At 36.8% G+C, this 6,982-nt stretch overlaps 1 long non-coding RNA gene across 1 annotated transcript; it reads right to left on the minus strand.

The window, feature by feature from the left end:
• Positions 1-2,906: 2,906 nt before the first annotated feature.
• Positions 2,907-6,592, minus strand: LOC106146624. Its single transcript, XR_001231151.1, has 3 exons — positions 6,463-6,592; positions 5,088-5,202; positions 2,907-3,276 (listed from the first exon to the last, which is right to left on the minus strand). It is a non-coding gene; the product is annotated as an uncharacterized LOC106146624 (long non-coding RNA).
• Between the last annotated feature and the right edge of the window lie 390 nt (positions 6,593-6,982).

Raw genomic sequence — 6,982 nt, forward strand, 5'->3', positions numbered from 1 at the left:
TCTTTGTTTTCCTTTCTCTTGCCAGCCACAGCCATAGGAACCTCCTTCCTATGGAGCAGCAGTCCCCATAAGCCCAGATTGAGGTCGATCCTCAACAGAAGTAGAGCTGAATGAGTCACCACTGGACTTGTAGGAACCAAGTCCATGCAGCTATGATATACTGAGCAGAGTCAGTAGCAACAGCAGAATTCAATGAAAACCCAAACTGGAAAGAAAAAGGAGAAAGAAGGTTTGGAAAACTATCACAAAAGGCTGTCAGAGTCCATCTTTAGAAAAGGGAAACCCTTCTCTATCCTCAGGAGTCTAGCTTCAGATCCCTGTGTAGCTTTTGGAGTATCCAAGATCAGTTAGCAACTACTGAGACAATTAAATTTCAGGAAAAGTTTTTTGTAAGCATTGAAGAACTATCTCTTACTCCGATTACATAAGAGAGAGGAAGAAGTTGATGAGAGAAGTGTGGAAAGAAAGCAAATTGGTAATGGTCCAGGTGATAGTGTGCAGAAGGCAGGAACTCGGAGCCCCAAAGACCAGCAGCAATAGGTCTGTTAGTGGCCTTAGGAAATGAACATACAGGTATCTGAATATATGGGCTTTTGCTGGGGTTTCAAATGAGTAATTTTGCTTCCTAAAGACCAAAGTATAGTGTTTCCAACAATGTATGAAGATATAGATTTTTCTTGAATGATCACATGCACACACACACCCATGTACACATCGACACACATGCATGTACACACAAATGGATGAATCACTTCATATTTTCTCATTGACCACATGACTATGTGCATAACCAAGCTAGCTTATAAATAAAACCTAGATCAGAATGATTCTCTCTCTATGGGTGTGTTATAGATAAAGGAATATGATACAGTGGTGCCATGGTCCAGGAACTTATTTTTTTCCATGATTCTGAGGAAGATGGCTGTGGTCGGGGTTGTGCTTGTCACCCAACACAGAGTTCATGAACAGAAGCAAATTTTCACAGAACATTTGTGTTCATGAACTGAATTGTTCCCAAACAGAAGTGTTGGTGAACTGAGCTATTATTGTACAGGAATATCACTGACTATTTAAGAAAGGCAAAGAAACAGTAGCATTTCCAACTGCACCTTAATCATTTAATTGACTCACCATCCAAATGGAATGAAACCTTTGATTTCTGAAAATCATGATAATTACTTAAACCCATGGTGCTGGTAGAATTCAAAAGTTGTAATTTTTAGCCTTATTCAAACATCCTTGGGTTTCAGTAAAATGAATGTGCAAGCCTTTTACATGTGGGTGTATGTAGCTGTTGGAAACCTACTTATTGTCCTAGAAAGTCTCAAACTGTGGTTTTAAAATCATATTCATGCCCTTTAATGTTTTAGGGAGCTTAGCCTGCTTGCAAAGGGATACACACAGGAAAATTATAATGAAATGAATTAAGAAATTTTCTTTTTCCTCCTTTACCAAACATGTTTTAACGTATTAAAAGAACATTTGACAAATGCCCCACAGAGCCTCATACATATGTTTCTCAAATATATTCAAATAGTCCCTGAACAATGGGTTAAGTACTTAGCATCACACATACAGTATTGTGTTGAGTCTTTGTACTTTGAATAAAGTGAGGGAATAATGCTTTTTTATGGCAGTTACAAATAAAGTAATTCATGTAATTACTCTGTAATAATGTAATTGTTGCCATGTAGAATACAGACCGTGAAAAAAAAGCATTAAGTAATTGTAGGGTTATTTATGGCCTGAAAATTGTCTGGCAATTATAGGAGAGGTAATAGTCGCACGAAATTCACAGCTTAATTGTTACTTGATTTTAAAATGTAAAATGTGGGTATCTTTTTATTATAGACCTAAGCACCTTCCCACATAATTGTATCACATGCTCCAAATAGAGTAGAAAATTGGGCTCAATCCAATAAAGGAACTCATGCTCTTATTTAATTTTAAATTCTTGAAAAATTACCTTTTGAAAAAATTGGTTTTGTCACTCAATCTCAATTTCCACATCTTTAAATTACAACGTGAGTGTGTGGAATAGGGAGTTACATGATATCGTTCTCTGTCATGCTTTGTGGGTCTGTGTGTGTGCACACTCACACGTGTGGGTAATTTTAAGGGACAGAACCTCGTGTGTTCTTTAAAATCATCATTAAACAGGAAGCTAGTACTATTGCTAATAAAATTATTCATAAGTACTTTGTACGCCTCATACGTCAATTCCTTGTACCCATGTGATATTTTACATTCTCATAGTGCAGCGCGCTCCTTTGGGAAGACTCATTTCGGAAGCCAAGTCACAGTTTATGTTCATCCGGGGTAAAGACTGAAATGAGAACTCCCGCCCCTTCCTACACCACCGTGCTCAGCGGCACTGCCCCTGTCTGCCTGCCCTTCCCTCCCTCCAGGGATTCGCCCGTGCACCTTCCGCATCCTCCCAAGCTCCGCATTCCTCTCCTGGTAAGGCTCTGTGCACATTGACTTCGTCCCTATCTCACTTCTTCCAAAGTTCACAACCCATCGTCCAAAAGAGTTTGATTGAATTACAACAAAAGTAAACTCTCCATCTTCAATTTTAAGAACATTCTTTAGTTTTTGCTTAATGAGAAAGCACACTATCCCTGAGAACATTGACCCCTGCCAAACTCTGGAGTGATGGTCCCTTCCGTTCCCTTAATCTTCATCCTCTCACCCTGCGAGGTGTTTATCGTGGTTCGCAGCCGGCCTGCCTCTTCCCTTGTTTCTGTCCTCATTTCAACATCTTGACATGAATAGCTGTTACCCCCACAATTCACTACTGCTGAGTTGCACCAAGCCCTGGGACTCTTTTACCCACCGAATCATCGTCATCCTTTCAAGACTATTCTTGTATTCCTTATAGATTTCAGTACGCTAAAACGAAAACTTCAGACAAAGTAACCATAGCAGAGGATATTTTCGCAAAGAATGATTCACGAACTGGACAGTACTCAAACCAGGAGGCAGTTCAGAGAGATCCAGGTGGGGGGTCTCAGGCAAGCAGTGCTGAGCAACACATAACAAGGGGAAAACGCACAGGGCCAGCAGTAGTTGGTTGAGCTTGAGCGGGGGGCACGCCTCAGTAGGACAGGGCCCGACATGACTTTGGTCTTGTTTGGAGATGTGTGATCACGCAGCTGGCACCTGTGCTAGGCTGAATGTTGGCTGCTCTACTTGGTAGAAACTCAGCTGTGTCTCAGGAGATCTTATGCCTTGGAGTTTGCAGCTTGTTCATACGCTAAATTACGTTGGAATTTGCTAAGTAGGAATTCAAAGAAGTTGATTTAGGCTAAATTGAATTTAATTTGACAAATAAATACATGCACAACTCCTTGTGAACTCTGGCCTCTTGTATCCTGAGCATTATTCCTCAATGAATCTGCCTTTTACTTTACATGAGCCATTCATTTCCAGGTGCAATTTTTTTTTTAAATCTAAAGAAATTTAGGTATTTTGTACCCCTATGGATAATAACGTTGAGTTTATCAGAACAAGCATAAGACTTTGTTATTTTCTTTAGTTATTTAAGAATAGTGGCAGAATAATAAAAGCTCCATTTTTAAAATCTTTTACATTATGCCTGGCATAGAAAAACCATTAAATTTTTGTTTGTTTTTATAAATAAATAACCTATTGAATAAATGTAAAGAAAATAATACTTGTATACACTTCCAGAAGAGAAAAAATATCAGTGATTTTTAAGTATGCATACATGTGCACAAATATGTGCACATATATGTATACATCTCAAAAATATGTTTAAATATGTATGCAACTAACATTTTGGCTTACTTAATATTGATGTTATAATTTACAGGAACATTAGAAACAAAACTTTCAAATCACAAAGTCATTCATTATCCTAATCTTTGACAATTTTCATTAACATTTTAATCTTACCTTCTTAATGCAAAGATATATAATTAAAGATAAATTATATATTCATCTGTTTATCCGTATACTTACAACTTTGGATATGAATTACATTTGCGTATATAGTATATTATCTATGATATTGTGCTACTCTTAATAGAATCATAGTATTCATAACCATACTTCTAATGGCTCTATTTAGTATTTGTGTCCAAATCTGCTTCTCCTAGAATTTTCTATTTGGTTTTTGTGTAAGCTTTTGGAATTATACTCTACTCTGCAATTAATAAAGTAAGCTTTACAATTTATAACAAGAAATGAGCAAATTTCTTTTGTTTCTCATACATAAATCTGAAAGCAAAATAATGCAAATGTTGAGGTTCTAGGCAGAACCTGTCTAGTAATTAGTAGAGACACAGAATCCTTGTTGTTAGATTTCTATCTCCTCCATATTGAACAAGATTCTTCTTTCTATGCATGGCTAAAGGGTGATTTGCAGACTTAGTTCACTACAAGATCACTCATTCAAGAGCTACTCTAACTCTTTATGTTTGTTGCAATTGTTTAACTTGTCCACATTTACTTCAAGAAAAAGCTCCAATATTATATCACTATAATTATTCTCTCTCCCTCTCTGTCTCTTGCTGTCTGTCTCTGTCTCTATCTCTCTCTCTATCTCTATATTTCTATCTTTCTCTTTCTATCTCTGTCATCTCTATCTCTATCTTTATCATCTCTGTCACTATCTATCTGTATCCCTCTTTTTTCTGAAGCCCTCATTTTCCCTAGTCCTTTATAACAATATGTTATAATTCTAGGAAGAAAAACATTAATATTTCCATTCTGACAAGTCCTTTACAATTGAAGAGGGAAATAGACAGCTAAATTTTTACTTCCGAGGTCCTGTGCCACCCTGAAGCCAGCTACTCCCCTAGGCAGATTTGTTTTTCAGTTCCAAGTGCATATGTCCCTTTTCTAACTGACCCCACCCTTAACCTGTATGTTACCTCAACCAAGTGTTTCCCATAACTCTAAGTTTGTCCTGAGATTGAACTTGCTTTAGTATGCAACATATACGATATACTTTGTCCTTAGGTCGATCAGTAATCATGAGATAAGATGTAACCAATCAATAACCACCAAATACTCTGTTTCTATACTTCCCACTTGCAAATACCATATAAATCCTAGAGTACCAGGTATTGGGGCCTGACAGTTTGGGAAAGATTCCCAGTAAGGTCTGTTGACATTAATAAATCTTCTAAATCCGGGGTGACGTCTTGGCGTTTCTGTTTGTCAATGCACAATGATCTAGGAAAAAATACCAAAATAGTGTTTAAAAATTAGGCACAGTCAGCAGATCAAATTAATTTGTGAATAATATGTTAACATTTAATAAGTTCTCCTCTAACTCTCTGAGAACAAAAAATAAGAACTGAAGCATTTGTATATAGTTACTTTAATAGTTTTGTTGTTTGATACACTGTAACCTTTCTCCCAGTAAACTAGAAACAGCAGGAGTAAAGCAGTTTGTTAAGCCCTTGATAAAGTCTAGGTAGAAATCACATCCCTTAGGGAGTAAATCCTACAGAACCATGATGCTGTCAGAACTGAAATAATTCACTTTTTAGGAAAATGATTTCTCATCGTACTTTTGAAATTCAAGTCTAATTGGACTGTGGTACAATTCTCATTCTCTCTTAAGTAGTCTATTTCCTTCTATCTACTTTCTATGAAAGGTCATATTACACACTAATTTTTGTACTTTTTGCCTTAATGTTCCTATAAAAATTCTTCCAAATCAAGTCTTCTTTCTTCCTTCTCTCCATTCTGTCTTGCTTTCATTCTTTCTTGTCTCCTCCTTTCCTCCCTTTCTTCCTTCCTTCTTTCTTTCCTTCCTTCCTTCCCTCAATCCTTCTCTCCTTCTTTTCCATCTTGTTCTCTCCCTCCTTTTTTCCTTTCATTATTTTTTCTCATACCAGGATTCCAGGGCCTTGTTCCTAGCCATGAAAAGCAAATTGTCCACAACTGAGCTACACCCACCTCCCAATGCATTCTTCTTTAAAATTGTAGATATTAGCATACATTGATTATATAAATTAACAGGTTTTCTGTGAAATCTGCATATATTCGTAGAGTATGCTTTACAGAAAATTTATTATACAGTAAGACTTCAGTTCAGAATGCTTCTGTTCTCAAACAATGCAGTTTCCAAACAGAAGAATTCTGCAAATTTTGCTTCATTTCATTCACTCCACATGGGTGTGGAACAGGGTTGTGGCCATCTTCCCCAGAATTGTGGGACATTTTAAGGTCATGAGCCAAGGTACCGCTGTAAATGTTTTATTAAAATAAATCAAACTTTCTTGGCTCTTCACATGATAAAGTCTCCTAAGTGTTGTACACAAGGTGCCAATGATATGGCATGAATTTCCTTCTGTCCTGAGTTGTGGAAAGTCAAAACTCCTGTCAGATATATCCCTTCTTTGTCTTTCTCTCTCTTCCCATGTATATGAACATTTGTACATACATACAATTTCTGATTGCTCTGAATGTGCTGTGTACACTTACAATTTATCTAGGTTCACTGTAGAGTACTGGGACCTCAGACCATGTGGAGAGCAGGAATCGTTCTGCAGAGTATCATAACATTTCCTACCTCCCTCTCTTTGGAGCGTTTCACTTCACTGTCTTCTTTGCACAGTTGCTTAATCTTTCCTTTCCTTCTGTAGGGGAAGATACACATTTTGTTTTACTGTTCTTCTGCATCTTTTTCCTCTTCAGGATTGCGTACCTGTCTTTGCATTTTACAATTTCAGTATGCTGCTTCTACTGGTAGTCTTGGTTTGATAGTTTGCTTTGTTTTTGTTTGCTCTAGGTTCTGTGTGACTTTTTTTATTTCCCCTTTTTTATTTTAAAAAGAAGAATAGATGAATAAAACAGGATTTCAAAACAAGATAATAGAAGGGTAATCGTAATGAATATATATGTATTATTATCTTCATAGTAATTATTCAGAGTACAAGATATAGGCATGAAATATTGCCCAATGTTAGCACAAATCATTCTTTTTAATGAACTAAGAGAAACT

The sequence above is a fragment of the Chinchilla lanigera genome, unplaced genomic scaffold, assembly GCF_000276665.1.
Source record: "Chinchilla lanigera isolate Chin_1 unplaced genomic scaffold, ChiLan1.0 scaffold00086, whole genome shotgun sequence".
In the NCBI taxonomy this organism is placed as follows: domain Eukaryota; kingdom Metazoa; phylum Chordata; class Mammalia; order Rodentia; family Chinchillidae; genus Chinchilla; species Chinchilla lanigera.